The sequence below is a fragment of the Panthera uncia genome (genome assembly GCF_023721935.1).
Source record: "Panthera uncia isolate 11264 chromosome A3 unlocalized genomic scaffold, Puncia_PCG_1.0 HiC_scaffold_11, whole genome shotgun sequence".
NCBI classification, from domain to species: Eukaryota; Metazoa; Chordata; class Mammalia; order Carnivora; family Felidae; genus Panthera; species Panthera uncia.
In genome coordinates this window covers 91953891-91981813 of record NW_026057578.1, presented here as the reverse complement: position 1 = coordinate 91981813, position 27923 = coordinate 91953891, and the positions used below count along the sequence as shown (strand labels likewise).

At 35.7% G+C, this 27923-nt stretch overlaps 1 protein-coding gene across 4 annotated transcripts in view; it reads right to left on the bottom strand.

Moving 5' to 3' along the window:
* LOC125937160 (lithostathine-like) overlaps positions 1 to 27923 on the bottom strand; it is a 224448-nt gene that overhangs the window by 182773 nt on the left and 13752 nt on the right. For all 4 annotated transcript variants that reach the window (XM_049651807.1, XM_049651809.1, XM_049651808.1 and 1 more), the window contains one exon: positions 5047 to 5096. The gene's annotated coding sequence lies outside the window, so the exon portion shown is untranslated. The remainder of the gene's footprint in view (positions 1 to 5046; positions 5097 to 27923) is intronic.

Sequence of the window (27923 nt, the reverse complement as noted above, 5' to 3'; positions counted from 1 at the left end):
GTTCTTACTACCTGGAATATTCTTTTCTCTATTCTAAAACTGGATATAACAGCTGTTTTGGCATTAGAAAGGCCTAGTTCAAATACCCACTTAGGCACATACTAATTATATGATCATAAAACAATTATTTAAATTTTCTGAGGGTTTCCTCATCTACTAAATGTGAGTAATGGTAATACCTACTGTATTCATTTTCAGGGCTGTCATAACAAAGTACTACAGGTTGGGTGTTGTAAAAAATAGAAACACATTGTCTCACAGTTCTGGAGGCTAGAAGTCTGAAGGCAAGATGTCAGCAGGTTTGATTGCTTCTGAGGACTTTGAGGGAAAACTTCTGCATAGCTCTGTCCTAATTTCTAATGTTTTTCCAGCAATTTTTAGCACACCTTGGCTTATGGCAGCAGTACAACTCCCAATCTTCAGCTAACATTATGATATCCCCCTGGTTTCTCTATCATTGTATCCAAATTTCCTCTTTTTATAAGGCACAGTCATGTTGGATTAGGGGTTCACCCTACTCCAGTATGAACTCATCTTAACTAATATTAAGTCTTAACTAATCATATGTGTAATGATCTATATCCAAATAAAGTCATATACTAATATACTGCTGATTAGGGCTTCTATGTATGAATGGTGGGGGGGCACACAGTATAACCAATAACAGCCACTTCATAGAGTTGTGAAGACTCAATAAAATAAAATAATTCACGAAAAGTATTTCGCCTAAAGTTTGGCACATAGTAAATACTGAATAAATTACCTGATATTAAGTGGGACATTCTGCTTATGCAAAACATTGAAACTATTTTTTCCTGTTTATTATTTGCATTACTCTCTCACACACACCACACACACAAAGTTCACTCTTTCATTTTCATTTTTGGTACAGCCAAATATTTCCAAGTTTTCTTTCATGTGATTTCTGCCTTTTGCATCATCATGCAGCATTTCTCTACATAAAGGGTAACATACGTCTCTTTTACCAGTCTTTATTTTATTTTCTATAGGAAAATTTTCTGTGACAAAGAAATCATTTGCACAGGTTATGCCTTACAAGTGACAGAACGATTTGTCTTTTCTACAACATTTATGCTGTCTTAACCTCAAAAAGATATTTTGAAAGCTAAACCCACCATCCTGAAAACCAGCTGGCTTTATAAAATGGGTCATTTGTTAGACAACAGCCTTAGTCAATAATATAATGCTATTCCATACAGAGAAGGCAAGCTCTTACATTGAAAGGTCCCCAAACTTTACACTTTGCAAGGACTTGTTCATGATATTCTCACAAGAAATTGCTTTTGGTAGAGAATTCACCGTAGGCTGTCAAAACAAATGTGAAAGTTTCTGGCTTAAAAGTCATGGTTAATACACATCTTGTTGCTACAGTGACAGCTGGAGCAGGCAGAGTTGTCCATTATAAAAAGATCAACATTAGATGGATTTTAATAAAAAAAGCCCTTAGAGAATCATAAGGTCTCAAAGTGCTGCACAGATGCCTAAAGTTAAAATAGCAACAAAAAATGACACAGATGAGAAACATTTCAGGATGTGTCAAAAGTATAACGTCATACCTTTTGTTTCTTTACCATAAACCTGGTTTTCATGTGAATGTATAGGAACCGTACCAAATTTTAAAAATTTAAATGTTTTATTCCTGAACAACACCGGATTCTAGTAGCCCCCTCCAAAACATAATACAGCAGACTGTCATGAGAATTAAGTGATATATTCCATGTGAGGATCTCAGAGCAGTGCTCAGCTATGAGACATGTCTTATCCCTCACTCTCATCATAATTATATTAGAAATAATTTGCTATAAAACACATAAATTCAGTTGTGTGCTTTTGAGTTATTACCTAGAAGACTACAAATAAGAGAAAAAATTATACAATGTGATTTTAGTTTTTCAGAAATTGAAACTATTTGCACTTCTTCTTTCTCTCATCACTGCTCTCTCAGTTGGCCAGTATCTTAGAATAAATAATGTCTTTTTTGTTTGTGTGTTACTTCAAAGCACATAAAATACAGCAATGCTAGGATGGGATTATTTGCACGTCACAGATGAACTACCTGCGGTTCCATAACACTTCTCAAGGACATCACTTGACCATATAGCAGGAATATTTTAAAAATATAAATACTTCAGAATCTAATGAAATAAATGATGAAACTTCTGATAGCATAACCCAATACAGAAGAGAGGCAATGGTCAAATTAACTATATTGCTTTTTACAGAGCCTTTTACTGCAAATGGTCTCAAAGTAGCACCATTAATTTAGGAACTGATGGCATAAGACAGAGTATAGAGGTGAATAAATGAAAGATGAGTTCTTAGCCTTAAAAATAATGTTCAGCCTTTGGCTATATTTACTTGAGCATGGGCCAGACCAGAAGCAGATATACTCAGAACATACCAAGTTTTAAGGAAATAATATTTCTAAAGAGCCTCCAAGCCAGGTTTATAATAGCCTCTTGCTGTCAAATTACCCAAACAATCCTACACCTCCAAACCTCCACCAACAGGCACAAAGCTAAAGCTGTGTGGCCTCTAGGAAGGATAACCTTGCCAATGCCCACCTTGTCACGACCATGAGAGAAAATGGACAGATGCACCTCTCAGATGGAAGAGCCAGGGGCCATGGAGAGAAAGAGAAGGCAGAACCAGGGGTCACCAGATGGGTTAATCATAGAAAGCACTCCATTGCCAGGGAAATAAGTTCTCACTATTCTTTCCAAACAGGATGGGTTAATTGTTCTGGCCCAGTGATGGCTGTGTAATTCCATTTTTTCTTCTTTTTTCCAAATGGAAGTTTTTATTATAGCTACTTATTTCCTTCTTACATTGTTTTCCCTCTTATATTAGGTATCCCAGGGTGAGGAAGCAGATAAAATATCTTTAACTTATAGTTGACCAGACCACACAAGCTTCATGTAGACCTGATGAAGAGGGCTGTACATTACCTGGATATTGAGCTGTACCAGTTAAAAGAAACCAGTTCTCACCTTTTGGCAGGGAAATAAGTACATTTATGAATAGAAGAAAGATACTTAAAGATGTAAATAAATAGGAGCTGTCACAAAGACTGCATTGGCTATCAAAAATCCCATTTCACCTAATTCCTCAAAACAGAACTCTTACTTTACTCTGGGCTGATTTTATTCATAGATACAAGTATACATTTCCCAGTTTCTTTTCCCAGGACAAGGAAATGCAAACAGAAACTGCTGTGTAGAGTTCTATTGGTTTTGTTTAAGACTGACTCAAACGTGAGGGTCAACATTTTGGCTTTTCACCCTTTTCTTTCTAACTTGGAACGCAAGCATTGTGGCTGGAATCTTGCAGCCTTTGTGTGACTTTGAAATTAGAAGCAACACACTAAAGACATGTTGGAAAACAGAGAAAAAGTTCTGGATCATGACCAAGATGGTCTTAATGTTCCCCTCAAATTGACTAAACTTTAGGTAGGATTTCTCCTGATTATAATATACTTTTCTTAGCACATTTAATTTAGAAAACTTGTAACTGAAAATCCTCTCTCTACCCTTTGAAATGTACCTAAATTTCCTTAAAGCCTCTTGGCAGTTTTAAGAATCAAGGAGGTCTTTCTCAAGGCCCTGTAAAGCATCTATTTGGAGTATAAAGATCAAAGGAAGACAAGAGCCCTATCTCTGCCTGTTTTAGGATAGAAGCCTGACTTCAGTAGGCATCTTGCTTCAAATTCTAAAACTACATCCTGCCAAGAAAAGTGGAGACAGTTTACTTTTCCCTTGGGTAAAGCTAGTTAGCACAGATGGACTTTGTTCCCTGCCTCCACAACAGTCCTTAAAACACTCTCCTGCTCTTTGTTTCAGTGGAGCTGAATATCAGAACTTAGTCTGTGCTCTTTCCTCTACTGCTGGCAATAGTATCAGAATTAATCAATTTATTTCTGCTCATCTAGGGTAGTGCGATTTTTCTTTAACAAACTCTAATAACTTTGTGGAACCACAAGTATATCTCTGCACTGCCTAGCTCCAAATTTCTTTGACATGATAAAATAAACTCCTGATTTGGTTAAGTCACTGTAATCAGAGTCACTGTTACCAGAAACCAAAGACAATTCCTAATTGAAAAAAAGCTTTCAAATGTAAACGTGAGTAAGGAAACCAGCAAACCTATGGAAAAATCTACTGGGGCCCATAGAGTATATCCTGGGAGTAAGCTAATCAGAGTTTAAATGTTCCAATATCCTTTTGTTTTCTAAGAGAAAGATACAAAGTATTAACTAGAACTTTATAAATTTAAGTGTGCATGGTAAAATTTCAAAATAACCACTAGAAGACTAAATAGCAATGTATGTAATACTTCAAACTAAGTAAAACTTAGACTAAGTAAATAAGGACTTAATTAATCCAATAGAACATCAGCAAAGTAGAAATAAAAATGAAGTATTTTAAAGCCAGAGAGACAGAATGCACAAAAGCAAGTATTTCTCCATCGGATGTTAATAAATGTGAGGTGATGGAAGTGTTGACTGTAATCATTTCACAATAGATACAAATATAAAATCATCACATTGTACACCTTAAAAAACTCACATTATACAACCTAACCATATGCAATTTTAATCTGTCATTCATACCTCAATAAAGCTGGGGGGGGGGAAGTTTTATATTTAGGAGATGTAAAAAGTCACCTCAAAATATATAACGTAAAGTGTTATAAAACTACCAATCAGCCATACTCCTCTTTAAGTAATTGAGAGGGTAGACAAGAAACACACACACACACACACACACACACACACACACCACACACAAAATTTGCAGAGCACAATTAGGCTTAATTTAATAGACATATTTTAAAATCCTTACCTAACAACGATCACAGAATATATATTTTTCTCAACCATGCATGAAATACTTAATGAGTAATATTCACACTGTAAGTTGCAAAACAAATCTTAAATATCAAAGAATCAGTATCACATATCCCACCAGTGTGTCCTTACAACATAATTAAAGGACAATAGCAGCAAAGACAATGAGGAGACATTACCTGTTTGAAGAATATTTTGAACAGTCTTCTAATTGATAGAAGAAGATATCCTGAGGGAACAGAGAAAATATTAGAACTAAATGCTAATGAAAATAACATACAATGAAACTCATGATATGTATGTTAAATGGTACTTCAGGGGAAATATACATAAAAGTCTTTACAAGTATTTTTAAGTACATATAAGAAAAAGTTGAAGGATCAAATTTAATGAAGTGTCAGAGTTAAGATGTTGAGAAAAGAGTAACTGACTTAAAAGTATACTTAAGGTAATAAAGATAAGAGCAAAAGCCTAAGAACCAGAAAAATACATAATAAGGAGGATTAAAATAACCAATGGGTTTTAGTAGTAATAAAATAAACAGACTCCATTAGAACTAATCAAGAAAATGATAAAACACCCAAAAATATTTTAGGAACTGAAAAGAAATATAGATGTAGTAGAAATTATAAAGATTATATATATGACTTTATGCTTTTATAATCAAAAACTTCTAGAAGCACCTAGAAAATATCCTTACACATTGACTCTAGAATAAATAGAAAATCAGAATAATATTAGAACATTAAAAAAAATGAATCATTAGTTAATCCTTCCCACAAAGAAAATTCTGGACTTAGGTCAATTTATGGGAAAGTACCATACAATAATAGGTTAAGAGATGATTTCAGTCTCATACATAAGTATCTGAACAATAAATGATGTGAGAACACTCCTCTCATTTTATAATACTAAGACAGTTGTAACAGAAAAATTAGACAAGAATTATTAAATAATATTACAGGCCAATCTATTCAATGACCTAGGTTTTAAAAAATCCTAAACAAAATATTACATGAATCCTACCATAATATATGAAAATCTAAAAAATCATGCTAAAATGTTTATATTTCAGGAACCCTAGGTTAGTGGGATATTAAAAACCTATTCTGAATTCATTGTTTTATTATACTAATTGAATAAAAAAAGTGATACTGAATACTCACTTGATAACATTTAAAACCTATTCATGATACAATAAGACTTTTAACAATTAGAAATAAAAAATATAGTAAATATTATACTTAATGGCAAAATAATATAAGCATTCATTTTCAAATCATTTATAAGACAGTGATGTCCAGTATCATTGTTTCAACATTGTTCTAAAGTCCTTGATTATGCAGTAAAACAAGAAAAAGGAAAAGAAAAGGAGATGTAAAGATAGGAAAAGATGAAACTAAGTTGTCATTATCATAGATAGTATTATTGTATACAGATAAAACCCTAAATGTTTCACAAATATTAGAATGAATAAGGTAGGTTACCAGGGTGCTAAATATATGTTAAATAAAAAAAACATAATTTAAAATTTTTCTATGCTCCAGAAAACAATAAAACAAAATTCCAATTATCAAAGCTATAAAAAATATACGCCATTACAGGTAGGATAGAGTAAGCACACTCCAGCCTATCTCTTCCACTAAATGCAACTAGAAAACTAGAAAGCAGCTATTTGAAGACTGAAAAATGAATATGATCAGGCAATCAGGGGAAAAGACTGAAAATCAAAGTGCCATTAAACCAGTGGTGTTTACCATTGTTTCTTCTCTGATATCCCACAGCCTTGACATAAGCCAGGTTGGACATATTTTTAGCCACTGTTCTTATAAAGACACTGTTTAGAAAGGACTTTGGCAGGTTTAGAATGTATAGTTAAAATTCATCAATTAGGAAATCATCTTAGTCTGCATTAGTAAAATCTAAGGGGGTTGGCAGTTAGGCAAGATGGAGAAGCAACATGGAAATTCTCAGCTTGTCTCATCCCTGAAATGCAGCTAGATCAGAAACAAACCATTTTGTACACCTAGGAAATTGATCTGAGGATTAACGCAACAATCTGTATAACTTGAGTCCCAGAACTCCGCAGGTATGTAAAGCAGAGAGGTGAACTGAGAGAGAGAAAAGCTGCAGTGGGTAGAGAGCTGTTTTTGCAGACAGAGGACAAAAAAGAGGGAAGAGTGTGGTATGACAGGAGGGTACAGGAAGAGCGCCCCCCCAAAAGTAGCTGAAGAGAAAGAGAAAGTGAAAACACTCACAAGAGACTGAACAAGAAATCTGTTCCACAAACCACTGACAGGGAGAAAGGAGAGGGTTTCAATACCATTAGGATTCTACAGACAGTGGAGCACAGAGTCAGAAATTCCAGAGCTCAGTATCTAGCGGTGCTCTGGTGAGGAAGCAGGGTGAATCCCCTGGAGCAGGCAGCAGGGTCTAAGAGGTCCATGTGCCATATGGGGAGAAGTGGTTCCCCTGCTTGGAGAGCATTTAGTAGAGGCCATACAGCTTCCCCATAATCAAAGGTCCCAGTGGACCCTGGAGAGCAGCCATGCTTGCTCATATCACAACAGACACCAGAGTGCAGTAAAAGCTGGTGCTGCCTGTGTTGTGACATGCCATAATCTCTGAAACTCGGCTGCTGTGTGATCATATGAACATTTCCTGGGGCAAGCCAGCACCTCGCCAGTGCTCATTGAGACCCTCTACCAGAAGATCAGCACAGGTCCAAGCCTCGGGGGTCTCTGAAGTGAGGGGTTTTGAAACACAGCCCCATCAGAGATAAAATTCTGGAGGGAGGTACTGCCTAACAGGCTGACAGCTTGGACACAGACAGGGTAGAAGCAGGGAGTAAATGGAACCCCAAGACAAAGGAGGGGTGCTTGAATGCCAGTTGATGAGAGGGCAAAATTCCTATGCCAGAGACTATGAAGCTGGGTGAAGCCATTTCCACCTCTCCCCACACACGCATACATGCACACACACATGCACACCACACCTATCCACCTCAGTATGCTAAGCAGTGCCACCTAGTGGGGAATGGAGCCATTACACCAAGCCCTGCATGACTGTGCCTTCCAAGCACGTCCCCTAGAAGACCAGCACAAGTCTTTCATCTGCTTAGTGTACAGACTATAGAGTGCTTCCTAGTATGGGTTCTAGGGGAAACTGGATGTAACTTCATTCAGGTTTCATTCTGTTTGCTGATTCAACTATTCATTTTTTTCCTGTCTTTGTTTAAATTGTTTTTTTTTCTTTATTATCCCTTTCCTTTCTTTTCTTTTTATTGGCTAAAGAAAAAATTTTTCATTTTTTTTATTTTTTTTAATTTTTACTATTTTTATTTTTTTGTCATTTTTTAATTCTACTTCACTTCCTTTATTTAATTTTCTTCTATTTTATTACACACATTTAAAAAAATTAGTACTTTTTTTCTTTCTTTTATTTCCTGTTTTTCTCTATTTTATCAAGCTTCTTTCAACAAGAGGACCAAAAAACACCTAAGATCTAGCTCCCTTTATTTGGCTTTTTTTGTTGCTTTTAATTTTTTAATTTTAATTTTTTATTGTATTAATTTTTTTTTCTTCCTCCAAAATGACAAAAGAATTCACCCCAAAAGAGAGAACAGGAAGAAATGATAACCAGGGGCTTAATCAACACAGATTTAAGCAAGATGTCTGAACTATTTAGAACCACAATAAGAATAGTAGATGGGGTTGAAAAAACCACAGAATCCCTTTCTGTGGAGATAAAAGAAGGAAAATCCAGTCAGGATGAAATTAAAAATGCTATAACCAAGATGCAAATCTCAAACAGATGCCATGGTGGCAAGGATGGATGAATCAGAGGAGCAAATGAGTGATATAAAAGACAAAATTATGGAGAATGATGAAGCAGGAAGAAAAAAGAGAGAAACTAAGGGAAAGGAGCACAATGCAAGACTTAGAGGACTCAGTGACTTATTAAAAAGGAATAACATCTCAATCATAGGAGTCCCAGAAGATGAAGAGAGAGAAAAGAGGGCAGAAAGTTTATGTGAGCAAAGAATAGCTGAAAACATTCCTAATATGGTGAAGAACACAGACATCAAAATCCAAGAAGCACAGAGAATTCCCATTAAATTCAACAAAAACCATCACCAAGGCATAGCAAGTCAAATTAACAAAATACACAGAATTATGAAAGTAGCAAGGGAAAAAAAGTCCTTAACCTATAAGAAAAGACATATCAGGTTCACAACAGACCTATCCAACAGAAACTTGGCAGGCCAGAAAGGAGTGAAAGGATATATTCAACGTTCTGAATTGGAAAAACATGCAGCCAAGAATTCTTTATCCAGCATGGCTGTTACTCAAAATAGAAGGAGAGATAAAGAGTTTCCCAGACAAACAAAAACTAAAGGAGTTCATGACCACTAAACCAGCCCTGCAACAAATTTTAAGGGGGACTCATAGAGTGGAGAAAGGATGAAACAAAACAAAAAAGACCAAAATCAACAAAGACTGGAAAGGACCAGAGAACACCACAGAAACTCCAACTCCACACAATGGCACTAAATTCATGTCTTTCAGTACTCACTCTAAATGTCAATGGACTAAACACTCCAATCAAAAGACCTAGGGTATCAGAATGATAAGAAAACAAGATCCACCTATGTGTTGCTTACAAGAGATCCGTTTTAGACGTAAAGACACCTACAGATTGAAAGTAAGGGGATAGAGAACCATCTATCATGCTAGTGGTCACCAAAAGAAAGCTGGTGTAGCCATACTTACATCAAACAAACTATATTTTAAAATAAAGACTGTAATGAGATGAAGAAGGGCATTATATTATAATTAAGGGGTCTATAATAGAAAATATCTAACAATTATAAATATTTATGTCCCCAACATAAGAGCACCCAAATATATATAGATCAATTAATTGCAAACATAAAGAAACTCATTGATAATAATTCCATAATAGTAGGGGACTTCAACACCCCACATACAACAATGGACAGATCATCTAAGCAGAAAATCAATAAGAAAATACTGGCCTTGAATGACACACTGGACCAGATGGACTTAACAAGTATATTCAGAACATTTCATCCTAAAGCAGCAGAATACACATTCCTCTCGAGTGCACGTGGAGCATTCTCCAAAATAGATCACATACTGAGATACAAATCAGCTGTCAAAAAGTACAAAAAGATTGAGATAATACCTTGCATATTTTCAGATCACAATGCTATGAAATTCAAAATCAACCACAAGAAAAAATTTGGAAAGACCATGTATACTTGGAGATTAAAGAATATCCTACTAAAAAATGAATGGGTTAACCAGGAAATTAAAGAGGAAATTAAAAAGTACATGGAAGTCAATGAAAATGAAAACACAACAGCCCCAAACCTCTGGGATGTAGCAAAGGCAGTCATAAGAGGGAAGTATATAGCAACCCAAGGGTTCCTAAGTAAGAAAGGTCTCAAATACACCACCTAACCTTACATGTTAAAGAGCTGGGAAAAAAACAGCAAAGAAAGCCCCAAACCAGAGAAGATGAGAAATAATAATGATTAGAGCAGAAATAAATGATACTGGGAAAAAAAAAAAAAAACAGAACACATCAATGAGCTGGTTCTTTGGAAGGTTTAACAAAACAGAAAAAGCCCTAGTCAGATTGATCAAAAAGAAAAAGGAAAGAAACCAAATAAATAAAATAACGAGTGAAACAGGAGAGATCACAACCAATACTGCAGAAATATAAACAATAATAAAAGAATATTATGAGCACTTATATGCCAATAAATTGAACACTGTGGAAGAGATGGACAAACTCCTAGAAACATATAAACTACCAAAACTGAAACAAGAAGAAATAAAAAAATTGAACAGACACCTAACCAGTAAAGAAATTGATTCAGTAATCAAAAACCTCCCAATGAACAAGAGTCTGGGGCCAGATGGCTTTCCAGGGGAATTCTAGCGAACATTTAAAGAAGAATTAACAACTATTATCCTGAATCTGTTCCAAAAAATAGTAATGGAAAGAAAACTTCTAAACTCCTCCTATGAGGCCAGCATCACCTTGATTCCAAAACCAGACAAAGACCCCACTAAAAAAGGAGAACTACAGGCCAACTTCCCTGATGAACAAGGATGCAAAAATTCTCAGAAACATGGTAGTAAACCAAATCCAATAATACATTGAAAGAATTATTCACCATGATCAAGTGGGATTTATTCCTGGGATGCAGGGCTCATTCAATATCCACAAATCAATCAATGTGATACATCACATCAATAAAAAAAAGGACAAGAACCATATGATCCTCTCAATAGATGCAGAGGAAAGCATTTGAAAACTACAGCATCCTTTCTTGATAAAAACCCTCAAGAAAGTAAGGATACAGGATCATACCTCAAGATCATAAGATCTATTTATAAATATCATCCTCAATGGGGAGAACCTGAGAGCTTTCCCCCTAAGGTCAGGAACATAGGATGTCCACTCTCACTGCTGTTATTCAACACTGTTGGAAGTCTTAACCTCAGCAATCAGACAACACAGAGAAATAAAAGGCATCTAAATCAGCAAGGAGAAAGTCAAACTTTCATTCTTCACAGACACCATGATACTGTAATTGGAAAACCCAAAACACTCCACCAAAAAACTGCTAGAACTAATTCATGAATTCAGCAGAGTCACAGGATATAAAATCAATGTCCAGAAATCAGTTGGATTTCTATACACCAACAATGAAGCAGCAGAAAGAGAAATCAAGGAATCAATCCCATTTACAATTGCACCAAAAACCATAAAGTACCTAGGAATAAACCTAACCAAAGAGGTGAAAAATCTACACAATAAAAACTACAGAAAGCTTATGAAAGAAATTGAAGACACACAAAAAATGGAAAAACATTCCATGCTCATGGATTGAAGAACAAATATTGTTAAAATGTCAATACTACCCAAAGCAATCTACATATTCAATGCATTCCCTACCAAAATAACACCAGCATTCTTCACAGAGCTAGAACAAACAATCCTAAAATTTGTATGGAACCAGAAAAGACCCTGAATAGCCAAAGCAATCTTGAAAAAGAAAACCAGAGGTGCCTGGGTGGCTCAGTTGGTTAAGTGTCCATTTTCGGCTCAGGTCATGATCTCATGGTTTGGGAGTTTGAGCCCGATGTCAGGCTCTGTGTTAACAGCTCAGAGCCTGGAGCCCACTTCTGATTCTCCCTCTCTCTGCCCCTCCCCACTCATGCTCTGTCTCTCTCTCCTTCAAAATTAAATGAGCATTAAAAATTTTAAAAAAAGAAAAAAAGAAAAAGAAAACCAAAGCTGGAGGCATCACAATTTGGGACTCAAGCTATATTATAAAGCTGTAATCATCAGCTGATGATTTAAATGTTTAAATCATCAAGAAAGTATGGTACTGACATAAAAACAGACACACAGATCAATGGGAACAAAATAGAGAACCCAGAAATGGACCCACAAACTCATAGCCAACTAATTTTTGACAAAGCAGGAAAGAATATCCAGTGGAATAAAGACAGTCCCTTCAGCAAATGGTGTTGGGAAAACTGGACAGTGACATGCAGAAAAATGAACCTGAACCACTTTCTTACACCATACACAAAAATAAATTCAAAATGGATGAAAGACCTAAATGTAAGACAGGAAGCCATCAACATCCTAGAGGAGAAAGCAGGCAGCAACTTCTTACTTGACATGTCTCTGAAGGCAAGGGAAACAAAAGCAAAAATGAACTATTGGGACCTCGTCAAGATAAAAAGCTTCTGTACAGCAAAGGAAACAATCAACAAAACTAAAAGGCAACCGACAGAATGGGAGAAGACATTTGCAAATGAAATATCGAATAAAGGTATCTAAAGTCTATAAAGAACTTATCAAACTCAACACCCAAAAAACAATCCAGTGAAGAAATGGGCAAGACATGAATAGACACTTTTCCAAAGACATCCAGATGGCAAACAGACACATGAAAAGACACTCAACATCACTCGTCATCAGGGAAATACAAGTCAAAAGCATGATGATATACCACCTCACACCTGTCAAAATGGCTAAAATTAACAACTCAGGCAACAACAGATGTTGGCGAGCATGTGGAGAAAGAGAATCCCTTTTGCACTGCTGGTGGGAATGCAGTCATTCTGGAAAACAGTATGGAGGTTGCTCAAAAAATTAAAAACAGAACTTCCCTGTGACCCTGCAATTTCACTAGTAGGTATTTATCCAAACTATACAGAAGTGATGTTTTAAAGCACCCAATGTTTATAGCAGTACTATCGACAGTAGCCAAAATATGGAGAGAGCCCAAATGTCCATCGATGGATGAATAAAAAAGATGTGTACATATATACAATGGAATATAAGTCAGCAATCAAAAAGAATGAAATCTTCCCATTTGCAACAATGTGGATGGAACTAGAGTGTGTTATGCTAAGCAAAATAAGTCAGTTAGACAAAGACAAATATCATATGACCTCACTCATATGTGGAATTTAAGATACAAAACAGATGAACATAAAGGAAGGGAAACAAAAATAAGATAAAAACAGGGAGGGGGGAAAACCATAAGAGACTCTAAAATACAGAGAACAAACTGAGGGTTGCTGAAGGGGCTTTGGGAAGGGGGATGGACGAAATGAGCAAGGGGCATTAAAAAGGAAACTTGTTGGGATGAGCACTGGGTGTTATATGTAAGTGATGAATCACTAAAATCTATTTCTGAAATCATTATTACACTCTGTTAACTAACTTAAATGCAAATTTAAAAAAATGTTTATGTTGATTCGTTTCCTGAGAGAGAGAGAGAGTGCAAGCAGGGAGTGGGGGAGGGGGTGCAGAGAAAGAGGGAGACAGAATCTGAAGCAGGATCCAGGATCTACGCTGTCAGCACAGAGCCCAATGAGGTGCTTGAACTGAAGAACCATGAGATCATGACCTGAGCCGGAGTCAGATGCTTAACCAACTGAGCCACCCAGGCACCCCTGATGTTGAATTTAAAATTAATAAAAATAAAAATAATAATAATAATAACAATAAGAGGCTAAGGAAGAAAATAATAAAGCCAAATCTGTGATGTCCTATATTTGGGTTAAGAGAAATACCATGTACCTCAATTTAATGACCAGAGGAATCACTTTTCATCATTATCCTAGTCATAATATTCTCCTATCATATTTCCTATATTTTGAGATAAAAGTTTCAAAGTTGCTTTACACAATTTAAAGCAAATACAGAGCTGAAACTTTATTTCTTTTATGGATAATTAGTTATCCAAGGACCATGATGTATCTGCAAATAACATTCTTATTTATCATATGTGTACTTTGGCACTACATTCTGTTATAGTGGTCTATTTATCTCTTCTATTGCCTTTATTTTTATAGTTTATTATAGTGTTGTTGTATATCATCATGTTTGGCAGGGCAAGTTTCAGTCTTTGTTCTTCAGGATATCATAGTCATTCCAGGCCTGTTGAATTTCCATATTTATTTACAAATCATATTATTAAGTTCCAATGAAAAATAATTTCATCTTTTTTTATATATAATTGTGTTGATTCTGTATGTGTATGGATTCTGTGTAGATCTGTATGGAGACAACTGACATGTATAACATACCATAGCTTTCTATAACTGAAAATCTGGTCATCAGATTATTAATAATGATTTAGTATCTTTCTATAAAGAACTTGTCCAACTTTTCTTTCAGGATAACAAATATATTTTTACTATTCACAAATATGACTGAATTCATTTCTAAGAGATTTGGGTATGATGATTTTATACTACATATTTGTTAACGTTATCTAATGGATCCATGTTTGTCAAACCAACCTTGGAGTAATATTTACCTGAAGATTCTGAAATGCTTATTTTATTTTACAAATTACATCACAACTACTAATTTTGAAAAACATATGCAGGATGTGATATCAGGAAAACATGTATTTCATACCATGGTAGTTATCAGAATTATCAAATTCAATATCAAATTTAACTTAAACTTGTTCATGTTAATTGGCTCTTTCAACTAAATTAGAGATTTTCAAGTCAAGATTTAAAAGAATCCAACCATATGTTATTTTCAAGGGCTCCCCATATATCCTGTCTCATGTTCATCTATTAAGATCCAACTGCAGTATTCCCAGCAGGACTTGCAAGCTTCGCAAGCTTAAAAGTGTACATTTCCAAGATGGCTGCTGCTGCTGATTTCCATTATAACTACTCTTGTCTCAAAGGCATAAGGCAGAACCAAATTAAATCAGCCCATGAGGCTAAAACTTGGATAAAGCCAATTAAACATACCTAAAAAGATTTAGTTGAACCTGATCTAGCATTAGCTGAAAAAGATATATGGTATATATAAGAAAGTTGAAATAGGACAGGACCCCCTTGCTGATTTCCAAGGTCTTAACTGCTAGTAATAATTGGTCCAAAATCCAAGCTTACAAAGAAAAACAGAATCTGTTTTTGATTATAGGGACCCCTCTGGTCTGTCACAAATTTATAAAGAATATTCAGGTCTAGAAGAGGGAAAAGACACTCCCACTGTTCTCTCCAATTTCTGTATAGATGTTCAAAAATTTCCAATAAATGGAATCGTTAAAAAACAGAGTATCACCTGACCTTCTGTTTCTTCAAGTACGTTGCAGGAGTTAGCAGAACATTTGAGGACAGAACTGATCAAAGTAAGGGAAAACTCAAGGCAAAACTAATGGTTCTCTAAATTAAACAATTAGATAACTGATGAAATAAGAGTTATCCCATATGTGAGTGAAAAACAGATAAAGGCATTTGGCAATATTTTAAGGAAAAGGACCACTGAAACACTAATTCCCCAGCATTTATTCAAACATGGAGAAAGTAAGCAGGATGATGCCTTTTTCCTGTTGTCCAAAGTAGTGTGTCCTGTGCCCACACTTACCACTATCTTCCAAAGGGAAAATATCTGTACAATTAACGGACAAAGGATCCCTTTCTTAGTGGACAAATGAGCAATAATTTTATCACTAATATTACCACCACTCTGACACTTCTTCCCTGAAGTAATCATACTGTTTTAGTCAAATCAATTTCAATCACTCTTCAAATTCCACCTTTATCACCTCCTTGTTTGTTCCCTTAAGCCACTCAAGTAGTCAGAATAGTGGGAGGAAATTTGTTATCTATATGGGGTGCCTGTAAATGTGAACATATGGTTTCTTTCTTGAAGTCACAGAAAAACAATCCTTAGCCATGTGATGACACAGATTGACTACTCACTTTCTAATACTGTCTCTACTGGTATGTCTGTCCCACACAGTCTCTGAGACAAAGACGGCCCAGGTGTGGCTGTGTACACAAACTTGAAAATAGCAATTAAACTGGCTATGATTTTCTTAAAACTAGTCCCATGCTCACTGTCTTTATACCTCCAGAAAGGACTTACTATCCTCTGTGTTATCTCTAAAAATGTTACCTCTGTCTGTCAAATAGGCAAATGGGTGAGGTTATTGCTCTGTACAAGACTTAAGATATATTGATAGGTCTGTACTTCTTCACTTCCCTCTAAGTGCCAAACCTAGTATCATCCTATCGTCAATCTCTGAGGCAAATACTTATTTTAAAGTAGAGAATCTATGCTTAGTATTAGGGCCAGTTTCATGAGCATGCAACCTGTGCAGTGACACAAGCCCTTGTTCTGAGAAGTGCCCTGAGCTTGGTTTCCAGCTGCTATCATCATCTTGAATTTCTTAGTAATTTTTGAAAAAGGAACTCCACATCTTCATTTGCAGTGGGCCCCACAAATTAAGTTGACAGTCCTACCCAGCAAACTTTAGCATATCCTTGCACCTAGACTCATAATATCTACTTATATACATAGTGAGAATTCAACAGTATATGTGAGCAATGCTTTCTTAAGGGTTTAAGAAGTACTCTCTTACTTTTTTCGGCATAAGCTTATGGACAGACTCCAGTTCTGTCAGACTCAAGTGCATTACCTAGCCCATAACAGTATGCAAGGAAAAATGGAAAAGTTCATCATTGGATGCCCATACATGGTAGAATCTTATCTCCCATTCATAACTTGACTCTGCTATAGGCTAATATCGCCAAATAAGGATCAATTAGGCATGCTCAGTTTATAATCAAAAAGTGCAGGTAATTTTTCTCAATGACAAACCACGGGAACTACGCCATGCCCTTTAGTTTAGAGATTTGGCTTACTAGATATGACACCAACATGAGAATACAACTGAACCTTATAGAACCTGATAAACATAAATACTGCAGGAAATCTCCAAGAAACAGTATCTTATCTACCTAGGAATAAACCTGACTAAAGAGGTAAAAGATCTGTACACTGAAAACTATAGAAAGTTTATGACAGAAACTGAAGAAGACACAAAAAAAAATGGAAAAACATTCCAAGCTCATGGAGTGCAAGAACAAATATTGTTAAAATGTTGACACTACCCAAAGTAATCTACACATTCAATGAAATCCCTATAGAAATAACATCAGCATTCTTCACAGAGATAAAACAATCTTAAAATTTGTATGGAACCAGAAAAGACCCCGAATAGCCAAAGTAATGTTGAAAAAACAAAACCAAAGGAGGAAGCATCAAAATTCCGGACTTTACACTGTATTACAAAGCTGTAATAATCAAGATGGGATGGTACTGGCAAAAAACCAGACACATAGATCAATGGAACAGAATAGAGAACCCAGAAATGGACCCACAAATGTATGGCCAATTAATCTTTGACAAAGCAGGAAAGAGTACCCAATGGAAAAAAGACAGCCTCTTTATTTAGCAAATGGTGCTGGAAGAACTGGACAGCAACATGCAGAAGAATGAACTTGTACCACTTTCTTACACCATACACAAAAATAAATTCAAAATGGATGAAAGACCTAAATATGAGACAGGAAGCCATCAAAATCCTACAGGAGAAAATACACAGGAACCTCTTGAGGCTGCAGCAACTTCTTACTTGACATGTCTCCAAAGGCAAGGGAAATACAATAAAACCTTTGATTGTGAACAACTTGTTCTGTGAGTGTTCCACAAGATGAGCAAACACTACTAATAAATTTTAACTTGATAACCGTGCAATGTCTTGCAATATGAGTAGTATGTGATGCTAAGCCAAATGGTTCTTTAAATTCACTTTGATATACAAGTGCTTTGGATTATAAGCATGTTTCCAGAATAAAGTATGCTGATAAAAAAAGGTTTTAGTATAAAATCAAAATGAACTATTGGGACCTCATCAAAATAAAAAGCTTCTGCACAGGAAACAATTAACAAAACTAAAAGGAACCAATGGAATGGGATAAGATATTTGCAAATTACATATTGGATAAAGAATATTAGAATCCAAAATCTATACAAAACTTACCAAACTCAACACCCAGAAAACAAATAATCCAGTGAAGAAATGGGCAAAAGACATGAGTAGACACTTTTCCAAAGAAGACATCTAGATGGCCAACAGACACATGAAAAGATGCTCAACATCGCTCATCATCCAGGAAATACAAATCAAAACCACACTGAGATACCACCCCACACCAGTCAGAATTGCTAAAATTAAAAACCCAGGCAACAACAGATGTTGGTGAGGATGTGGATAAATGGGAAACACTTTGCACTGTTGGTGGGAATGAAAACTGATGCAGCCACTCTGGAAACCACTATGGAGGTTCCTCAAAAAATTAAAAATAGAACTACTCTATGACCCAGCAACTGCAATACTAAGATTTATCCAAAGGATACAAAAAATGCTGGTTAGATGGGGCACATGCACCCCACTGTTTATAGCAGCACTATCAAAAATAGCCAAATTATGGAAAGAGCCCAAATGAACATCAACTGATAAAGAAGATGTGGTGTACACACACACACACACACACACACACACACACACACACAATGGAATACTACTCAGCAATGAAAAAGAATGAAATCTTGCCATTTGCAACAATGTGGATGGAACTAAAGTGTATTATGCTAAGTGAAATAAGTCAGAGAAAGACAGATATCATATGATTCCACTCATATGTGGAATTTGAGAAACACAGGAGATGAACATAGGGGAAGGGAAGGAAAACTAAGATGAAAAGAGAAGGGAGACAAACCATAAAAGACTCTTAAATACAAAGAACAAGCTCAGTGTTCCTTGAGGGGAGGTAGGTAGGAAAATGGGTTAAATAGGCGATGACCATGAAGGAGGGCACCTTTTGGGATGAGCACTGGGGGTCATATGTAAAAGATGAATCACTCCTGAACCCAAGATTATCCTGTATGTTAACTAACTTGACTTTAAATAATAAAAAACCCAAAGAACAACAACAAAAATAAAAACAACAACAACAAAAAGGAAACAGTATCTTGCAATGTTCCTCAGTTAAAAAGACATCATCAGACCTTGTCAAAAATGCTTGTTCTGTGAAAGATCCTATGAATAGGATGAATTGACAAGCTACATATCAGATGACAGTATTTGTAAACCACACATTCAACAAAAAACTTGTATCTAAAATATGCAAAGAACTGTTAAAAGTCAACAGTAAAATAAACAAACAAAAACAATCCAGTTAGAAAATGGGCCAAGATGCAATACTTAGATCAATCTGTAGTCAATTATGCCATGAAAAAAAGCCAATCTAAAGTTTATATACTGTATTTATTATGTATGTGTGTGTGTGTGTAAATATACATGTTATATATATAAATTTATGTAATTATAGGTGTGCCTGGGTGGCTCGGTCAGTTGGACATCAGACTTTGGCTGAGGTCATGATCTCACCGTTCCTGAGTTCAAGCCCCGCGTCAGGCTCTGTGCTGACAGCTTGGAGCTGGAGTCTGTTTCAGATTTTGTGTCTCCTTTTCTCTCCCTGCCCCTCCCTGACTTGCACTGTCTCTCTCTCTCTCTCAAAAATAAACATTAAAAAATTTATGTAATTATGTACTATATAATTTCACTTATGTAACATATTTGAAATAAAAATATAGAAATAGAGAAATATTAGTGACTGCTAGAGGTTTAGACAGGGCGAATGGGTGTGGACGGTGGAGAGTTGTGACTATAAAAGGCAATACCAGAGATCCTAGTGGGGATAGAATCTTAACCAATTAATATCAACAATATCCTGGTTGTGACTTTGTACTAGAGTTTTATAATACATTACCACCGGGGGAAACTGAATAAAGAGTACACAGAATCTCTCTGTGGTATTTCCTACAACTGCATGTGGATAAACAATTATCTCAAAAAAGTTAAAAAAATATACTTCTTTCATATACTGCATTGAAACTGTTATCATGCTACATCTTAGGTATTTTTTTCATCTAACTTTTGATTTTGCCCATATTCCAATCAAAAAGTCTCAAGTCAGTAATTTAGGAGCCTTGAAATAAGATGAAGGCAACATTGTCTATTGAGATTCAAACTTAGGCTGTAATTTCAGCTATGCTTATGGTCTGATAATTAATGAGGGCTGTTAAATTAAGCAATTAATTATGTCTTTCGAGACTTATTATTAATAATCTCTGTTCAGTTCCAGTTCTTTACTATGAGCAACAGAGTTATATTTAAATATTTTGGCTGACCTTCCTTTTTATTTAGCAGATATAAGGTTATTAAAGCAGTTATGAAGAAATATAACATCTTTAGTTGATCTTATAATTGGTATCTTTGATTTTCTAAAGGAATAATTGTGCTAGCTGACATTCAGACCAATATGGAAAGGAGGAGGAAACCGGTACCCTTACAAAAGGGTAATGCAATGCTATGGAAACAAATTATCTTGTTTGGGGAGGGCTATAAACAAGACTGGAGCTAAGGATGTAGCAACATTAGTGGTGTGATGGGAAGAATATGCTTAGTTCTACCACTTAAAATACAGGTTCAGCTAAATATCAAACTCTGATGGAACTTGTTGCATCCAGAAATGCAAAGACCAAGAATAGCTAAGTCAGTCTGGAGCAAGACAAACATGGTAAGAGACACTGGCTCTACCTGTTAGTGGAACTTAGTACAAAGCTACCACAATTTAGGCAGTATAGGATTTGTACACAACTAGACAAAAAGTGAAGGCCCTTGTGTTGAGTATGTATCTCCTTTATTCTCTTTTTTCCTCAGAAGGCTTCTTACCTTCTTCCTTCTTTACCTCTCATCTTCCTGATTTATGAATATTGGAGTACCCTGTAATTCAGACTTCAGACAATATAAACAGTGGCTTTACTTAATAGGTTTAAAATAGATCACTGTTTTACATTCTTATACTTTATATTAGTGTAATACAAAAAGTTATTTAGCCACAAAAAATCACTATCATGAATAACAAGGAAAGAAATAAAATACTTCTATAGAAGGAAATGGAAAGGTACTTTGGTTTGATAATTCCAACATAAAAGGAATACACATGGTTAATTAATATCTGAAAATGCCGTTTTCTTTTTTTTCCCTATTTTTGCTTTAATCCTACTTCTTTACTTTTTATTTACTTTTTGTTCCTCTATCACTGAGGCCATGTTCTTGCATGTTCTTGCATTCTGTTGACAATATTAAAGTGTTCTGTAAAATACTCTGTAATCATATTTAGAGCTACTGCTTCTCTTAATCTCCAGAATGATTTTCCTTTCCCTTATAATGCAGTCTTTCTGCATGCTGACTTTTCCTGTCTACTCATCTTCCAGCAGAGAGAAAGAGAAAATGAGAGAGAAATCTATCCAGACCCTATAGTGGCCAAAAGAAATTGTGTGACTTGCCCTTGGCTTCTCTCTCTTGTGCATTTGGTGTTATTTTAATCCTCTTTTCAAAATTACAGCCAGAAAACAGCTAGATATAGGCACATCTCTTAGCCAGTTTTCAGTCTCCAGGCAAAAGCAGGGAATTTGTCAGACTTTCATCTAGCATAGTCTTAGTGACCCAAGACAGATCTTTTCTTCCTCACTCTCTAGTTATATGGCACTCTTAGCAGTTAAAATACATTAATAAAATCAAATAACCCTCCAAAACTTAGCTTCACTTATACAGTATTACCAGGACTATTTTTGTTGTTGTTGTTCTTTACTACCTCCAGACTCTTTATTTATCAGATTGGTTTTTGCTTTGACTCTTTTCAATGATATTTCAGTTACAATTAACTTCTAATTAAATTTGTAAAAAATTTCTTATCTGATATACATGTATTTTTCATTATACAGCACTCAAACTTACGGGCATTTTTTCTCTGCTACATTTGTGTTCATAGATTGGGGATGTCATTAGATTCACTTGAGGAAGTATTTGTTGTAAAAATATCAGATTTCAGGGTTTTGCTTATTTTGAATACCACTATTCACTTCATTTTCTCCCTAGTTCTTTCCTGACTTTGTTATAGAGCTATGGGAGAAGAGAATGGCACACTAGTTCTGGGGCAGAAGTCCTGTACTTGTTTCTCCTGATTGCATTAAAACACTTTTCCTCTCCTCGCTTGCCTCTTGATTTGGAACCATTATAGTATAGCAAAAAGAAAATGACTGAATGCATTTTAGCTCTGTCACTTGGTCAGCCTTCAATGGGCAGGCTATCTACTTTTCTGAGTCTGTTTACTCATCTGTAAGACAAAGATAATCCCTCTGGGGACTGATGAAAGGATTACTTGAGATGACAGCAAGTAAGGATCCAATGAACATAATTTTCATTTTTTGATTCCCTGAACATCCAAAACTGTTCATTGTCTTCAAATGTGGAAGTGGTTAGAATTGGAAAAGGGTAAGCGCTAGTGTCCCTTTTTTCTTCAAACTTAGTATGTTTGCTTTCCAAAGAGACTGGCAGAGTAAATGTGATAAATAGAAGCAAAAACTCACACATGTACATTCTCTTTTCCTTTCCAAATTCTTCTCCAAAAACTGGCAAACATATACCTTCCTCTGAAAATTGCTTAACACTTCACATGCCAGGAAAGAAATCTTTACTGAGCACCTAACATGTGTCTGGCTCCATAATAGTTATAAGGGATTTTAGACAATAAGTATCCAATGTTTAGCACAAGTAGTCATAACCTCTTCCTTCTTGAAGGTAAATGTTGAATAGGGAGATACATATTAATCCAGAAATCATACATACAGATATAAAATTATAATTTTGACAAGAGCTAAAGGGAGGTTCATGACCTGTTACAGACTATAAGTTTTGGAAGTGACTTAGTGAGAGAAGTAAGGGGAAGTTTTTATAAGGAAGTGTTTTTTTCACTTGAAATTTGGGTGTTCTGAAGATTTAGAGACATGAATACAAAGAGGAAAAAGAGGAGGCTGCATGATCAATGGCTCTGTGTTGCAAAGGAGTATTCCAAGTTAAGGAGTCAGAAAGACTACCTTTATGTCTAGAGAGGAGAGAATGAAGAGGAACATGATGTTGGATGAGGTAGGATAGCTAGGCAAGAGCATGTCTTACAAGAACTTTCAGGATGTTTCGGTTACCTACTACAATATAACAACCACCCTATAATTTAGTGGCATAAGTCAATAACCATTTTATAATGCTCAAAGATATTGTATATGAGTAATTCAGAAAAGGCACAATAACAATGGCCCTCCTCTGCTGTATTATACCCGGAATGACCTGAATGGATGAAGACTGAAATGGCTAGGCCTGGAGGACTCACCTCAAAGACAGTCTCTTCATTCCCATATCTAGCATCTGAAATTGAATTACTGAAGAATGACTGAGCTAGAGCTGTCAAATAGTGTCTAAATGTGGGCCATCTAGTATGGTAGTCTTAGAGCTGTCCAATTTCTGACTTGTCACCCTAGTACTCTGGAAGCAATTGTTCCACCAACAAGAAGGCTGCCTGAGATTATAGTCTTGAAAATTACATAGTGTCACTTGTACTCCAGGAGGTGAAGCAATCACAAGCTCACCCAGATTCAAGGAGAGGGAATACAGACTCCAGCTCTTGATGGGAAGACAGTCAAAGAATTCGTGGACATGTTTAAAAACCACACAGGACATGTTAAGAATGTGTTACTTTCATCCCATGAACAATGGAAAGGGTTTTAAGGATGGGACAATCATGGTCAGGTGTGTTTTTATCATAGCACTGGCTAAATGAGGGACAGATAAGAGGAGAGCTGGAGTAGAGGCAAGTGGACAAAATGGATGTTCAAAGAAGCAATGCAGGCAAGAAACAGCACTAGCTTGGACTATAGTGGTACTGGCGAATATGGAGAGAAGAGCATGACTCTGAGAGAGATTTCAGAGGTTAAGACAGAGAACATAATGGTGAATTAGGTAAGAGAGGTGAGAAACAAGGGAAGTGACAAGGATAATCCCCAGCTTGTTGATTTGCACAACTAGATGAATGAATGACAGATTCCTTTTCTGAGATTAGGAACAGAACTAGAGCCAGAGAGGAAGATAATAAGTGCTATTTTGCAAATAATTTGGGAAATTCTGAGAGATCTAGAAAAACATATCAAGTCAGTTACTGATTATATGGTTCTGGAAAATAAGAATAGGATAAACTCATGTTAGCAATTGCCTAATATTACTTGGATTGGTTATCATTTTGGTGACAGTACATGATTCAGATGTTGTTCAATGACCCACTGAATACTTTTTGAGAATCTATGTGAATACAAGTATAGTAGGAAAAGGACTTACAGATACATTTCTTATCCTTAAATAAATTAACATGCAGTTAAGATAGCATAGATGAGGACATGAAACGTTCAGAAACATTAAGTCAAGGGTGCCTGGGTGGTTCAGTCACTTAAGCATCTTGATTCTTGATTTCAGCTCAAGTGATGATTTCATGGTTCATGAGTTCGAGCCCCATGTTGGGCTCTGCACTGACAGAGTAGAGCCTGCTTGGGATTGTCTCTCTACCCCTCTCCTGCTTGTGCTCTCTCTCTCACAAAATAAATAAATAAACCTAAAATAATTTTTAAAAAAACAATAAATTAAACCAATTCAGTAAATATTGTAATGTTTTTGTAATAGATTGGAGTGATAGGAAGGTCTAGTGTAGCCTAGTAGGGGTAGATAAGTCAGGTCCCAATTGGTCACCTGAGGACATAGCTCTGGGACAGTTTAGGTACACAGGTGTTCAGTGATAAACATATTATATAATAAAAATGTAGAAAATCTGCTCAGAACTGAGTTATTATTACATAAAACTTCATAATAACATGACATTATTTTCAATAGTATGTTTGTGCTTACTAGTTAATAAAGCCCAGTGCTGACTTCTAGTTATCACCATTCTCTCCAGGATAACCTCTCCTCATGACCCTTAGGTAATTTTAGTTTATGGCTGGCATTATAAGAGAAGAAGCTCTTCAATAAGGATTCTAGCATCCTTCGGCTTCTGATCTTTTCTAATCTTGTACCTTTCCTGTAAAATAAATCACACTTTCTAAAGATTTATGGAATTATAAAAGTGACCTTGTGACAGGAAAATGCTGTATTAAATGCTTTGTTAAATTGAAGATGCAGATAATAAGTTCTAGAGCAGTGCATGTTGTGACACGTTATTGGGTCATTAAATCGACTCAGTGTGCCATGGCCAAAATTTAACCAAATGAAATAGAATATGATAGGATAGGAACTACTAAAATAAAATGGGTGCAAAATAATAGAATGTATTTAAATTTGTTGTTATTATTACTATTCTCACAACATATTTTCATAAGCTAAAGTTGATTCCATAAACCTTGACCCCATTAAAAATAAAGGAAAGACACAAGCTCAACAACGCACCAGATTTGCATGTAGCGTTGACTTCATGTGTCCCATGCTATATTAATTTATAATCCAGCTAGCCCCACTAGATGCATTAAACATCTTTTCTAATATTTGATTTTATATTATTCATATGGGAATTTCTCTCTAAATTTTATACTTAATAAACCCAAATTTTCTATTAATGTTGATATGTTTTAATTTTTCATACATTACAAGAGAAAGTATTTTTGTATAACGTATCAATATTCTGAGAAAAATGGTGTTATTTCAGGGTTGGAAATTTATTTTAGTCTTCTTTGTATACCTAATACCCAACTGAGTGCTTGATGAATTGTGGTTGTTTAAAACATGTTTGTTTAGGCCACTGAATAAGTGGACTGATTCATTAATAACATACTAGGACAACTATCATTTTGTATAATCTTTCAGCTTCAACATAAGAGAAAGGAGCTGGTGCTTGAGGGGGTTTGGCATGCTCTTGTAGAAGCTCTTCCCCTCTGTGATGACAAATAGTTAAATCTGGCTGCATGGCAACACATTATTCTCCTACTTCAAATCACCTGCCCCAGGCCTCAGACTGTCCCTGTGAGAATATTATTCCAGTCCTCTGGCTCACCAATTTAGTATGATGTCACTATTTTCCATGTGGATAATAATGATACATATTAACCAATGAACCTGACCGCATCTGGTCTGAAGTTCTCTAGTAATCAAGATCTGTTCAGAAACCCATACCTCCATCTAGTGAGTCAACTTTTGTTCACCTCTACTGCCCTTTAGTGATGGTGCAGCAAGAATGAGTCCTCAAGTAGACATTACAGTGAGTGACTGTGACCAATGGTATTGGTCATCAGAAATGGTCCTATGTTTAAGAGAAGTAAGCAGCACTCCTCACAGTGTGATTTGCAGGCTCCCTAGGAATTCCATCGACCCTGACTGAATGAACTCTGAAGCCTGGATTTCCATGGCAGTGTTTTACCTCCACCGACCTGATAATCCTACTTGAAATCTTATCATCACAGGGACTTCTCATATTTAAGTATTCCATTCAGGATTTTTCTTTCTAAAAAATTTATAATGAATGAATCCACTGTTTGAGAAAGAACTAAACCTCACTGTCTGGCTTACCTGCTTAGAGGACTATCGAATTAACCATTTCTTTTCTTGGAAACAAAGATGAGAGACTGGCCAGGTAAGGGTCAGTGGAGAGAAACTCTTGCTTATATTTACATAAAGGAAATGGCATCCTCCATATTTAAATATCTCAGAAATACTCCTGTCCCTTCTGACCTTATTCTGAACTCAAATACTGGGCTTTTCTTTTTTTATATAAAACTGTTTCTTAATTTTCTTTCACTGAGGGACCAGTTTCTCAAAGACATCATTAAATACTTCTCTATAAATAATGCTGCTGAGCTCTTATGTCTCTTTTAGAAGACTGGATTCCCACAATATCAAAGAAAATGATTTCATCTGGGGAGGTGGAAATACACGGAAGTTGCTTTATCCAAAAAATATATCAGATCACACATTGAAACTCTACCTTGTAAGATTAGAAATAAGGATTTGACATTTTAATTGGCATTCCTTGTGTTCATTGGGTTAAGATCTCTCAAGATATCAATCTGTTTTAGTGACAAAATTCAACTAGATCAAAATGACAGGGTTTGCAGCAGAACTATAAATCTGGCAGTAGTTATGTTCAGGTTCTTTCCTACAGTGGTAGTAATTTGCTTTTATGTCAGACAATCTCAAGGATATGGTCATAATGGGGTTCTAGTGAGCTGTTGGGATTCTGTAGGGCAAAATGGGATGTGAATTAGCTGATATTTTCTATGCTGAAGTATTGTTCTGATTTGATCAAATGTTGATGGATTGGTAAGGAGGGCACAGTTGGGCTTTTGGAACTGGATGCGTGTTACTCTGCCAGGCTTGTTCCTTTACTATCTCTCTGGCAATGTCTTAAAGAAGCATTGGCTTCTAATGATTAAATTATTTAGGGCAACACTTAATTGGATTGAAGTCCTAGGGATGAGTTAACTTAGAGAAGGTGCATCAGTGAACCTTTAGCAGCAGGACACATTTCTTCTATTTTGTGAATGCTGAAATTGTGTTTGGGAGACGATATTTTTTTTTTTGAGTTTTAGAAATCCCAGCAAAAAAATCAGAAGTCTTATTAAATACACTAGTATTGTCAAAATTCCGATTCAATCAGAAAAAAAAGCAGAATGAGTTGGACATTCTTTAAAGAATTGTATATAACTTTTAGATATTTTTATTTCTGTGTATATTTTATGCCAA